We start from the raw sequence: 14,040 nt of genomic DNA on the forward strand, positions 1-14,040 counted from the left end.
GATTTAACATGTTAATAAGTTAAACGCCTGTTATTACAAATAATTGTAATCTTCATATGAATTAGAGTTCAACAATGCAGGTTTTAATATAAGTTTTGTAGACAATTAGGGTTCAACAGATATTTCTTCGAAAAATCATTAGCTTGAAATAGTATAATTGAGAAACTGAGAAATATATGCAAAGCAATACATAATGTACCAAGCAAAGAAAATCACAGACTTAATCTATATGCGTGTGTAATGTTAAGCTTCACATGAATTATAGTTCAACGGATATTTCATATAAAAATCATTAGTTTGTAAATTGATCAATTGTGAAATATATGAAAATCAATACAAAATGTACCAAGACAAAAAAATAACAGAATCAATCTATATGTTTGGGATATTGTCAAAAATGGTTTGGATAAAACGTAAATAATACGTTGAGGTTAAACACTTATTATCTGTAATTTAAATATTTATACTTATTAATATTGTTACATGATAAGGGCTGTCACCTTTTCGTGTAAGTATAAAAATAGAGAGATTTAGTTAAAATGAAAATGAAATAGCAATAGACGAAATTCAAACCTAGTAATTTAGGTTAAGAAATAGATTACGTGTGAGAATTAGGAAAAGGAATGTAAAACAAACGATTGTTTAGAATAGAGATAAAATAGTTTCAAGAAAAGAACGTGCACTGTCAATTTTGTTATGAAAATTCAATTGAAAGAATGCAGCTACAAGATAATTTAATAAACATGCTTTTAACATATTGGAAATATAGGTTACTGAGTATAGGGTAAAATTCCATTCGTAAAAAAAGGGAAAGTTTTTGACACGTATGTCCAGAACACGTGTGTATGACGTCATGGAAAATAGAAAGTTCTAGAGATAGAAAAACTTTAGAGAAAAGAAAGGAGAAACTGAGAGAAACTCAGAGGGAGTTTTGAAAACGACAGTCGATAGTCTGCAGTTTGTCATTTGAACGTCTAGAACCGAGACGGTCACTTTGAAACTTAATATGTGAAGCTTTGAATTCTTGATGATGAAAACCACGGCCGGTCGTGAGAAGAAATAAAACCATCATGTGTTTTTGTAGACGTCGTCTTTGTGTTGTGATTCTGCCGAAAAGGTAAAGTGAAAATTGTATTATATGTATGTATATCGTGTTATAAAATGTTTTGACATCTACATCTCATGTCTACACTAAGACTGTCTGAACACTATCTCCTCACTCAAAGAGCTTCTCATTCAACACTTCTAAGTAACGAACATTTTTTTCATATATATGAATCGTCATAAAACGAACAATCTCTCTAAGTCTCTCAACATCTCTCCCTTACAACATCACTCGTAATAAAACTCACTAAGACTCTCTCAACATAACTTTTCATAAGACTGTCTCAAAGACTCTAACATGCACTTAATAATACGAACAATAACAATACTAATGAAACCTCTATATAACAATATTTAATCGTAAAGCATTCAACACAATGATACTTATGATTACAAATAATTTTACATCCATATGAATTAGGAATGAATCTGCAGCTTGGCTGGTTGGTCCATTAATACCCAATAGGTAATAGATATATTTTATATTAGCCAAGTGGTACCTTTGCCTCGTCATTGTTCGGCCATATTCTCACATCGAGCACTAAATACATAGAAGCTTACATAAAGAAAAGTGTCAACTACTGAAGATGATTAGATGTACCGCTAAAAAGTTCTCGAGGTAAGAATATGGCCAAACAACAATGAGCCATAATACTCAGCGACTGGAAACGATAACTCGACTTATTATAATCTCAACTATATTCTTTTAATTACGTCATTTGGGGCTAAGCCTCATTATATGCAAAGTAATGCACATTAAACAACAGAACGTAAGAACTTTTATATATTAATCAAGATGTTGCGTGTTTATTCCAATAATATTCGAAGCTATATCAAAGAGATTACAGCAATTGCAAAAATAAGAAATTTATTTTAATCATGACTAATAATATTATAAGAAACAATGAACAAAGAAAATACTAACTTTTATATATTAATCAAGACGTTGCGTGTTTATTCCAATAATATTCGAATCTATATCAAAGAGATTACAACAATTGCAAAGATAAATTTATTTTAATCATGACTCTAATAATATTTTAAGAAACAACAAAGAAAATACTAACTTTTATATATTAATCAAGACGCTGTGTGTTTATTCCAATAATATTCGAATCTATATAAAAGCGATTACAGCAATTGCAAAGATAATAAATTTATTTTAATCATGACTAATAATATTTTACGAAACAACAAAGAAAATACTAACTTTTATATATTAATCAAGACGTTGCGTGTTTATTCCAATAATATTCGAATCTATATAAAAGAGATTACAACAATTGCAAAGATAAGAAATTTATTTTAATTATTACTCTAATAATTTTATAAGAAACAATGAACAAAGAAAATAATAACTTTTATATATTAATCAAGACGTTGCGTGTTTATTCCAATAATATTCGAATATATATCAAAGACATTACAACAACTGCAAAGATAAGTAAGAAATTTATTTTAACCATTACTCTAATAATTTTATAAGAAACAATGAACAAAGAAAATAATAACTTGTGAACTGTGATATTAAAAATGATAAATTACATTTATTTTTTTATTTTCAGATGTTCCAGCTTAAACACTTTCATTTACAATTATGGCTCATCTGGCAGACAGAATCTCTATATGAATATTTACATCTTATAAAGTGATGAAATCACAAATTGCAGAAAAGTATGATGTTTTACAGGAAACTATAGCACTAAAAATATTTTTTACTGACAAATATAGGAAATCACACTGAATAAATGCCATATTTTGGGAAGTGTGTGAATATTATTCATAGTTACACTATAGAAGTAGCATGTCTCAAAGTTTTAATTAAGACTAAAATTACGAGAATACAATATAATTTTAGACTGCGTTAATAACGTTATTCTATAAAACATGAATGTATACACTGGCGAAAAACCACATATTTGTAAAGTGTGTGACTATGCTTTTTCTACGAAATCAGGTTTAGTGACACATGTGCGAACTCACACAGGGGAGAAGCCACATTCTTGTGAAGTGTGTGGATATTCTTGTTCTGTAAAATTATCTTTAGTGAGGCATATGAGAACTCACACAGGAGAAAAACCATATTCTTGTAAAGTGTGTGACTATTCTTGTTCTCACAAATCAACATTAGTTACACATATGAGAACTCACACTGGAGAAAAGCCACATACTTGTGAACTGTGTACGTATTCTTGTGCTCAAAAATCACATTTAATAAAACATATGAGAACTCACACTGGAGAAAAGCCATATGCTTGTGAACTGTGTGCGTATTCTTGTGCTCAAAAATCACATTTAGTGAAACACATAAGAATACACACTCGAGAAAAGCTATATACTTGTGAACTTTGTGCATATTCTTGTTCTGAAAAATCAGATTTAGTGAAACATATGAAAACCCATACTGGGGTCTAAGCGAGAGACAGACCAAATACCAAGGTCTCATGTATGATATGAAAAGAAACTGGAACCTAATGGGGATATCTATCATACCAGTTATCATAGGTGCCACAGGACTTATGAAGAAGAACCTGAAGTCCTACCTAACTAATATTCCTGGTGAACCAAGTGCAAAAGACATCCAGAAAAATTGCACTTAAGGGAACAGCGAGAATACTAAAAAGAGCTCTTGGTTGGTTTCAATAAAAAAGCGGGGCAATGTTGGCAGCTGGTTTGGCTGCCCCATACCCGGCATTACAATCTTCAAAGGAGGGAAAAGCCACATTCTTGTGAAGTTTGTGGATATTCTTGTTCTACAAAATCACATTTAGTGACACATAAAAAAAGCGGGGCAATGTTGGCAGCTGGTTTGGCTGCTCCATACCCGGCATTACAATCTTCAAAGGAAGAAAAATAAAAAAAGGGTCTAAGCAACAATAATAAATGCAGGTTATTTAGCACTGAGATTGAGAGTGTGGGCCACCTGATTTCTAGTTGCAAGGTCCCACTTGGAGATGGTTATTATACAGATCGCCATAACGGAGTTTGCAAATACCTTCACTGGAAGATATGTAAGAAACTCAACATTCAGTGTAGTAAAAATCCTGGGAACATATACTCGAACGAACAGTTGGGAATGACAACTACACCATTCACTATGACTAAATAATCCCGACTGGTACATATCTTGAAAACGCAGCTGTTAAACCAGATATAGTGATTTGGGACAGAGCAAACAAAAAGCGACCGTAATAGAGGTCAGTGTACCCAATGATATAGTGCTTAACAGAGCTGAGAGGGAAAAGATAACAAAGTATCAAGGACTTATGTATGATATGAAATGAAATTGGAAACTAAAAGACGTTACAATTATACCAGTCATCATAGGAGCAACTGGGCTTATGAAAAAGAACTTTAAAAAGTACATACCAAGCAAACCCGGTGAACAAAGTGCAAGTGAAATACAAACGATTGCACTGAAAGGGACTGCTAGAATCCTGAAAAGATCTCTTGGTTGGACTCACTAAAATAGGGGTAAATGTCAGACATCTGGTTGGATGTCCCACCCCCTAGAAGAAAAAGTTTAAGAAAAAGGGAAATAATAACATTTAGTGAAACATACGAAAACCCATACTGGGGAAAGAACTTGAATGCCTACTAGACACTATCCTCGAGTGTCTAAGGTCTCTCTGTACAGGGGTTTGTCAGAACAATCTGACATGAGGATACTTTTTCCATAGAAGTAAACCCTGACCAAATATTTAAAATCACATAGTATTCGCTGCCCAAATAAGATCTCCAAACTATGACTAACCTAGATTAGTTTTTTTACGAGGAATGGGGCACTTTCTCCAAGTGATGTTCACTCAAGTAATAGCACCAGACTAGATAAATTCTTGTCCTGGAATTCAGTAAGACCAAGAGACCAAAATAAAAGATATAATACAATATATGAAGATGGTTAATTGGGGAGAGGAAAATTATGTTCTCAACTTCTTTATTAACTCAGTGTTTGAGAAATAAAGAACTTAAATTGAACATTCGAATATCTATGTATCTCATATAGAGTTCAAGTGTTAGCCCCAGGCCGTTTGCCCCTTGACTTCTGAGAACTTCGACTGAAGTAAAATAAAACAAAAAGGGAACAGTGTCTATTCTTAAAAGAGCCCTCGGATATAAATTTAAATTATAATAGAATCAAGTGTTAGCCCCAGGAAAAAGCCCCTTGATCTCTTCAAACTAACAAAAGTAAAATAAAATAAAAAAGGGAAAAGCCATATTCCTGTGATGTATGTACATATTCCTGTTGTAGAAAATCATCTTTAGTGAGACATGCGGCGAAAAGCCATATTCTTGTGAAGTGTGTGAATTTTCTTGTTCTGAAAAATATTCTTTAGTTAGACATATGCGAACGCACACTGAACGGAGTTTGCAAATACCTTCACTGGAAGATATGTAAGAAACTCAACATTCAGTGTAGTAACAAATCCTGGGAACATATACCCGAACGAACAGTTGGGAATGACAACTTCACTATTCACTATGACTACATAATCCCTACTGCTACATATCTTGAAAATGCAGCTGTTAAACCAGATATAGTGATTTGGGACAGAGCAAATAAAAAAGCGACCGTAATAGAGGTCAGTGTACCCAATGATACAGGGCTTAACAGAGTTGAGAGGGAAAAGATTACAAAGTATAAAGGACTTATGTATGATATGAAACGAAATTGGAAATTAAAAGACGTTTCAATTATACCAGTCATCATAGGAGCAACTGGGCTTATGAAAAAGAACTTTAAAAAGTACATAGCAAGCATACCCGGTGAACCAAATGCAAGTGAAATACAAACGATTGCACTGAAAGGGACGGCTAGAATCCTGAAAAGATCTCCTGGTTGGACTCACTAAAATAGGGGTAAATGTCAGACATCTGGTTGGATGTCCCATCCCCTAGAAGAAAAAGTTTAAGAAAAATGAAAAAAAAGAGAAAGAGAGAACTTGAATGCCTACTAGACACTGTCGTCGAGTGTCTAAGGTCTCTCTGTACAGGGGTTTGTCAGAACAATCTGGCATGAGGATACTTTTTCCATAAAAGTAAACCCTGACCAAATATTCAAAATCACATAGGACTCGCAGCCCAAATAAGATCTCCTCAGTACGACTAACCCGCATTTGCTTTTTTGAGGAATGGTGTACCTTCTCTAAGTGATGTTAAGTAATAGCACGAAGCTGGATACTCCACCAGACTAGATAAATTCTTGTCATGGAATCCAGTAAGACCAAGAGACCAACATGAAAGATATACTACAATGTATAAAAACGGTTAATTGGAGAGAGGAAAATTATGTTCTCAATTTCTTTACTAACTTAGTGCTTGAGAGATAAAGAACTTAAATGGAACATTCGACTATCTATGTATCTCATATAGAGTTCAAGTGTTAGCCACAGGTTGTGGGCCCCTTGATTTCTAACTTCGACTGAAGTAAAATAAAACAAAAAAGAGAAAAGCCACATTCGTGTGAAGTCTGTGGATTTTTTTGTTCTGAAAAACTAAGATAGGGATACATATGAGAAAAGCCATATTCTTGTAAAGTGTGTGGATATCTTTCTTCTGAAAAACGAAACTCAGTAAGACATATGAGAACTCACACTTGAAAGAATTGCACTCATTATCGATGTCACAGTCCAAAATGATTTCAGCCTTAACAGTGCTGAAGATGAAAAGATAACAAAATATCAGGACCTAAAAAATGGTCTGAAAACGACATGGTCTCTGAAAGAAATAAACATTATACCGGTGGTGATAGGAGCAACTGGCTTAATAAAAAAGAATCTTCATAAATACTTAGAAGCAATTTCAGGAAGACCAAGCTGTAATGAAATACAGATAGCAGCCATAAAGGGAACAGTATCTATTCTTAAAAGAGCCCTCGGATATAAATTTAAATCATAACGGAATCAAGTGTTAGCTTCAGGAAGGAACCCCTTGATCTCTTAAAACTTGCTGAAGTAAAATACAAAAAAAAAGCGAGTGAAAACTTCTGGGGGTCACTCTATGGGGACAGTAAAGTACATAAAGAAAACAATTGGATAAATACAATCAAAGAGGATAACAAGGAGAAAGAAAAGATGCCAGCTCTAAAAATTACCAAGGAAGCTGTCTGCAGGAAGGTAGCTCAAGCAGTAATTTCAAGACTCCAGGAATAGACCAACTACCTAATTACTGGTTGAAAAAAACTGAGCGCACTCTATCATCACTATGCTAAGGCATTCAATAGAATAATCAGTGGAGATGGAGAGCCACCTGTGTCGCTTAATGTAGGCAGTACATCACTTATTCCTTAAAATGAGGACACCCACATGCAAATATTTACCAATCTGCTGCCTCACAACAACCTACAAGCTCCTTACAGAGATAATCCCTGATGCAACATACCACCATCTGATTGCTGGTGATTACCTTGAGAGTGAGCAGAGGGGGTGTACGAGGAAAAGCTTGGCACAAAAGATCAACTCCTTGTAAACATAATAATATTAGAAGAAAGCAGAAGACAAAGAAATCTGTCAATTACCTGGATTGATTACAAAATGTCCTTTGACAGTATACCTTATTCCTGGATCCTTCCCTGTTTGGAGCTGTACAATGCGCACACTGATATTAAATCATTCCTTTAAAAACAAATGGCCAGATGGTGCACATCAATTACGCTTCAGCACACAGAAGGAAGGATACAGACCCGAAACATATAGATTAAGCAAGGGATATTCCAGGGAGATAGCCTCTCACCGCTCCTTTTCTGTCTCACAATGGATCCACTAAGTAAGCTACTTAAACGACTCAATGCTGGATACAATCTCAGCATGGGCACAAAGAAGAGGGAAAATAAAAGAGTAAACCATCTACTCTTTATGGACGACTTGAAACTTTATGCGGAACCCGAGAAATAACTTATCTTTCTGGTAGGCATTGTTAAAAATTATACAGAGGAAATCTTCATGGATTTTGGATTCGACAAATGCACCAAGTTCACAATAAGGAAAGGAAGAAAGACAACATCAGAATATCTTAATCTTGGCAATGGCTCTATTGAAGACCTTGAAGAGGATGATGTCTATAAATACCTGGGAGTGGAGGAGAATGAGACACTTGCACATGGGAAGATGAGAGAAAAAGTGCAAGGAGAATACTTCAAGCAATTTATAAAATCCTGTCATCAGAACTATCACCGAAAAAAACAAAATTATTGCCATCAATCAATTGGCAATACCCGTTGTCTCGTATTGATTTGGCATAATCAATTGACCACAAAACTGCATAACTAACCTTGACGTAAAAACTCGGAAAATGCTGGCCCTTCACAAAGTCATTTACAAACATCAGTGCATGGACAGGTTGTACTTACCATGGAGAGAAGGTGGTTTAGGCTTCACTGAAATAAACCACGCATACCGAGCTTCAGGAGTAAGCATAAGTCACTATATCAAATGTCCTTCTGACCCGAATATAAAAATGGTGAATGAACATCACGCCAAATGTTTGCCTTAGCAGACGTGAACTACAAAGCTCGGTGAAAATTTCAGTGGTAACACACTGGAAAAACAATAGAAGAATATGACAACCCAGCAACCCTAATCGCCCGAAAGAAGAAAAGGAGTATACAAAAAGAGAACTGAAGACAAAACATGAAGGATGGCAACAACATAAGAGAGCTGACAGGTTCCTGGAAGAACTGAACCAGAACTACATTGACAAGGATGCTTTGGGATTAAGTTTGTTTAGGGGTTTTCTCTGTTTAGTTGCATCTCCTGTGGCCTTGCCAAGCAACGAATATATAAATATATATATATATATATATATATATATATATATATATATATATATATATATATATATATATGTATATATATATTTCATTGAAACCGAAAATAACTTTTCATCGATACGGCCGATAAAAACTGATAATCACAAACTTGTTTTCTTCTAACTGATGTAAGTAAAAAGAAAGACATATTCTTGTACAGTATGTAAATATTCATGTTCGGTAAATAAATTCATGTTCGGTAAATAAATTCATGTTCGGTAAATAAATTCATGTTCGGTAAATAAATTCATGTTCAGTAAATAAATTCATGCTCAGGAAATAAATTCATGTTCAGTAAATATATTCATGTTCAATAAATAAATTCATGTTCAGTAAATAAATTCATGTTCAGTAAATAAAGTGTTGTGAAAAATAATGACAAGTCATAATCTTGCAACACGTGTGTAGTTCTGTGCTGAGAAATAAAGGTTAGGCATACATATGAGATTTAACACTGAGATAATCATTTCAAAAACCACCTGGCAAATATATTCTATGAACTAAGTGCAAAAGATACTTTTTAGAAATCGCTTAAAGAGACGGTTAGAATCTAAAAACGATCTCACGATTGGAATGTATAAGATAGTGGCTGAATGTCTAGAATCTTGTGGGATGCCCCATCTCCAACTGTAACAAAACAAGAACTGTTTTATTTAATCGACTATAAACAAGAGAGTTTGTATAATCAAGTCTCGTTATGCATATGATAGCTCATGTATCGAAATGAAAGAAAATAGAAAAGACAAAGACATCAATTGCAAATGACTGGTCAATATAATCGATTAATCAAATTCAATTGCTTTTAAAATGGCGGTTAGAAAGTACAAACCCGTGCATATAGCATCCAGTAAGTTTCTTTATAGCAACTCTGGTTGTTTCACCAATCTCTTTATTGTAAGGAATTTTAACAACCATCATCTATAATAATTAGAATGCAATGTAATTTGGATTTTATTTCAATAATCACCACACATATATTGAAGTTTCTGGTGGATATTCTCGGCAATCTAAGTTGGAAGTTGCCTGTATATATCATCGATATTCTGACAAAAATTATCAATTAAATAATGTTACATGACTTGAATTGCATTTTACATGAATTGAAGTATCTGGTGAATATCATCGATTTTTAACAAAACTTCTTCATAATTTTTGTAAAATTTCCATGTGTAACAATTTTATTTTCAAACGTTTTGGGATTTTTAATATTTTTATGTTCATTTATATTTCTTTACCTTACATATACTTTTTCATTACTAGCAGTTCAGCTCGGCTTTGCATGTATATACTGTTCATAACATTATGTGCATATGTTTATATATTAAAATGTGTGACTCAAGCCCAGATAACCTACATCTAAAATTCAAAGTGTTTAAACCTAGAATTTGCGGAGGAGTTTGGTAGAGTCTGCAAAGGTCAACTTGTTCAACTTTGACCTCTTGGCACCTACATTATCGCCCAAAACTGATTAATAAGCTTGCTGCATGTCTGAATACCCTTTATGTAAAATTTCAACTATTTAGACCCAAAATTGGATACATAGTTTACTAGAGACAGTAAAGATAAAATAGTCTGAACTTTGACATCTAAATTTTCGGCAGATAAACGATTAAAACTTGTCCTGTATCTAGTGGCTGCTCGTGACTGAGATTAGTGGGGGTTCTGCTTCGAAAATTTTACGTATTTTTTTAATATCGTGTAAAAGATATTCGAATATATAAATAAATATTTAATCAAATAATAAACATTCAAATAAATATTCAAATATATAACAAAGACAAATAATCAATCAGAAATGGATAATACGCAAAAACTTTTTTATTAAAAATATTTTTTTTAATTATGTACACTTTACAGAATAATAAAAATAATATATACATTTATTCCTTTTAAACTTTTCAGATTAAATAAAAGTTTGCGTTTTTTTTTGCAAACAAACGGAAAACATTTTCAAAAATAACTTATTTTTTTACAAAACAAAATAGAGAAAAACTTTGAAATTTAATTGCCTCCCTACGAGAGTTAATTTAGGAGTTTACTATTTGAAAATAGCGTTTTATTTAATAACAGTTTTATTTACAAAAAATATTTTTTTAAATGTATTTATAACAAAACGTATTTGCAAATAAAATACAGGATAAAAAAGTTTACAATTTTATATAGTGAGCAAACAAACAAAAATATTTAAAGATACAAAATTTTATTTACAAATCTTTTAACAACGTGCATTTTATATAAAAAGAACACACTTGGCTATTTACTGACCTTCCCATGCCGGTAAAGATCGACATAAAGTGGAGATTTATTATAAGAAAATAGGATGTCATATATAAGCATTATAAAACATCGAATTTTAATGTAGCTTTCTCCCCCACAAAACAAAAAATTAAAATTGTCTCAGTCCAGAAGGATTTCTAATTACTTTTTTAATGCGTGTTATCTGCCCCATCAACTAACAAATTCAATGTAAAGTTTAAAATGCATAATTATAAAAACTGTGTTTTTTTTTTACTTACAAACACATTTTAATTAAAAAAATCTTGTGTAAAAAATCCGTTTTTCAAAGTGTAAAACTTCTAACATTGTCCTTGTTGGCGGCAAATAAATGCTAATTTTTTTTTATCTAAAACATACAAGTTAAAAATATTTCTAACTAAAATGTATTTTCAACATAAACTGTTTCTTCGCTTGTAGGAAAATGTAAACAGTTTGTTTTTGTAAAGTTTAGTTGTTGCAAAAAAATAGCATTTAAAACTACTTAAAACAAACAAAAAAGCAGGTAGATGGAAAAGTAACTTTTATGGTAAGATTTATTTATTGTATATTTGATTTTTACCCTAAGTCGCGTGTTAGCTTCACTGCTAAATCCCCGAATACTTTTAATAATAATAAAAAAGTTTCTGCATATTATATATTTCCGTCAAATCAAATCGCAACGCTAAAAGAAAAAAGCACAGTATTTTATGTACAAGAATACGTTATATGCAGATTTTAATAATAATTTTTTTTTAAAAAATGTAAGTAAACCCGTTTTTTTTTCTTTTTTTTTCAATAACAATGTTATCATATCTATACAGGCACACACTCAAAGCAAACAACGAATTTCACGACGCGGAGCTGCGACAAGTGACAGTTCCTCAAGAGGGTTTCATCGGCTGTCTAAAACGTCTAATCCGCGCATGCGCACAAGAGAATTTCATTAAGAAAGTGTAATTTTACAGCTCCAAGCAATTTTTATTTTGTTTTTATATGACTTTGGACATACCGACATTTATAGTGTACACATAGAAAAAAATAAAATATTAAAAACAAACGTATTATTTTTAATTTTATCATTAATATTGTGTAAAAATAACTGGGAGGGGGGTGCTGCAATGCTGCAGTTCCACAGCTTCATGCACGAGCCGCCACTGCAAATGTTAAACAAAAAATCAATAATTCGGTACAAATCCAACTCACAATTAATTAATAATAAATAATGAAAGACTATACGGGTCATGGGTGGGGGATTCAACCAATAGACACACGAAATCTGTTGGAGATTGTTAGACGTTTTCGTTCATCAATCTATATCAAAATAAAACAGCTTCAGTAGCTGTAGGTGACACCTTGGCCGATTCCTTACCCTTAAGAGATTGAGTATTTTATCATTTATTTTCTACTAATATAAAATTACAAATGTTAAACAAAAAATCAATAATTCCGCTCACAAAATGGAGGAGAGGCTGTGTACGTATTTATTTGTTAAAAGCTTATCCATAGCTAAAGTTTTTACTCGCAACAATCACTCCAGGGACTGTCCTATTTACTTAAATCAAATCAATGATTTTTATATAACAGAAAAGATTATGTTGAATGCAAACGTTACTGATATGGAGATGCAGATTAGATACAATCAGAACGTTGGAATAGAAGTGGATGATAAACTGATCTGGAAAAATCGCTTGTTTTGTGGCGCGTACAGAAATGGGCGATTGGGAAACTAAGAGGCTTTTTGCACATCGGTGAGAGTTGTAGACCTACGGAACAGAATTAGGTCGTTTATTTATCAGTAGAAGGATTAGAAAAGGATATCTGATATTGATTGAATTATCGGGGTGAGCGCGTACGCAGACCCCACACTTAGAAATAATGCACCCGAATCGTCCACATTTGGGACGATCGCAAAGGTCAACCCAACCGTAGTGCAATGGAAGGGTCTCACTCTGGAGGAACGGCGTTATTGATCACCGTACCCTCGATACCAGGTAAGTATAGCTTTTTGTCTCATGTGCACTGTTTTTATATCGCACTTATATACTAACAACCGACAGGCATTTGTGGGAACATGATGAGACTTGGCAGCCAACCGGATGTTAACGCATCAACCATGATAGACAAAATAATAAATCGTCGTTTGGACATGGCTCCACGCATCGCTTCTGCTTGGGAAGAAAAATATGATAACCACAAATTAATTACCAACCAATGGCAGAGCTCCGCGCCTAAAAATTAAAACCTCAAATATCACAGTCACTGGAAGCCAGTTTGGCACTATAAAAACGAGGGATTTGAGGGAACTAGGAGAACGTAGATTCGCCCTGCTGCGTCAGTGAACGCACGGACGGATTCCCCCACCCGACCTAAAGAGATGTAGAAGAAAAAGAAATAAGGCACCAGTGAACTGAAGCCGACTACGCGCTCATGTTATTGACCAAACGCCTTTAATTCTAAACAATGCCTAATTCACACAAACCAAAGAAGAGAGGAGGAGAAAGAAGACGAAGACGCCAGGCTGCTAGCGCCGATAAAAGAAAAGACTCGCTTTCCAGTACAAGCCAAGACACGCATCACAGATAGCAGGGTGATCGGCCTACCCAACCCTCTCCATCGTCCCAAAGATAAGTTACATTTTACGAACATTCATTCCTTGTCAATCCATACATTTACACAGTTTACGAACATTCATTCCTTGTCAGTTCATACATACCCACAAACATTCTACGAACATCCACCTCCTTTGTTAAATCGCATTCCATCCTACGAACACTTTGGCTCTCCTAATACAAATTGTTGGTAGTAAATAAAATCAGTTCTCAACCTTCAATATTCGTCTGTCTTTATATGGAGTCAGAATCTACGTTATTCAT

At 33.5% G+C, this 14,040-nt stretch overlaps 1 non-coding gene across 1 annotated transcript; it reads right to left on the reverse strand.

Moving 5' to 3' along the window:
• Positions 1-13,003: 13,003 nt before the first annotated feature.
• LOC145271514 (U1 spliceosomal RNA) lies at positions 13,004-13,166 on the reverse strand. The gene has a single exon (XR_013865925.1). It is a non-coding gene; the product is annotated as a U1 spliceosomal RNA (small nuclear RNA).
• Positions 13,167-14,040: the final 874 nt, after the last annotated feature.

This window comes from Euprymna scolopes, chromosome 46, assembly GCF_053919585.1.
Source record: "Euprymna scolopes isolate OS-2025 chromosome 46, ASM5391958v1, whole genome shotgun sequence".
NCBI classification, from domain to species: Eukaryota; Metazoa; Mollusca; class Cephalopoda; order Sepiida; family Sepiolidae; genus Euprymna; species Euprymna scolopes.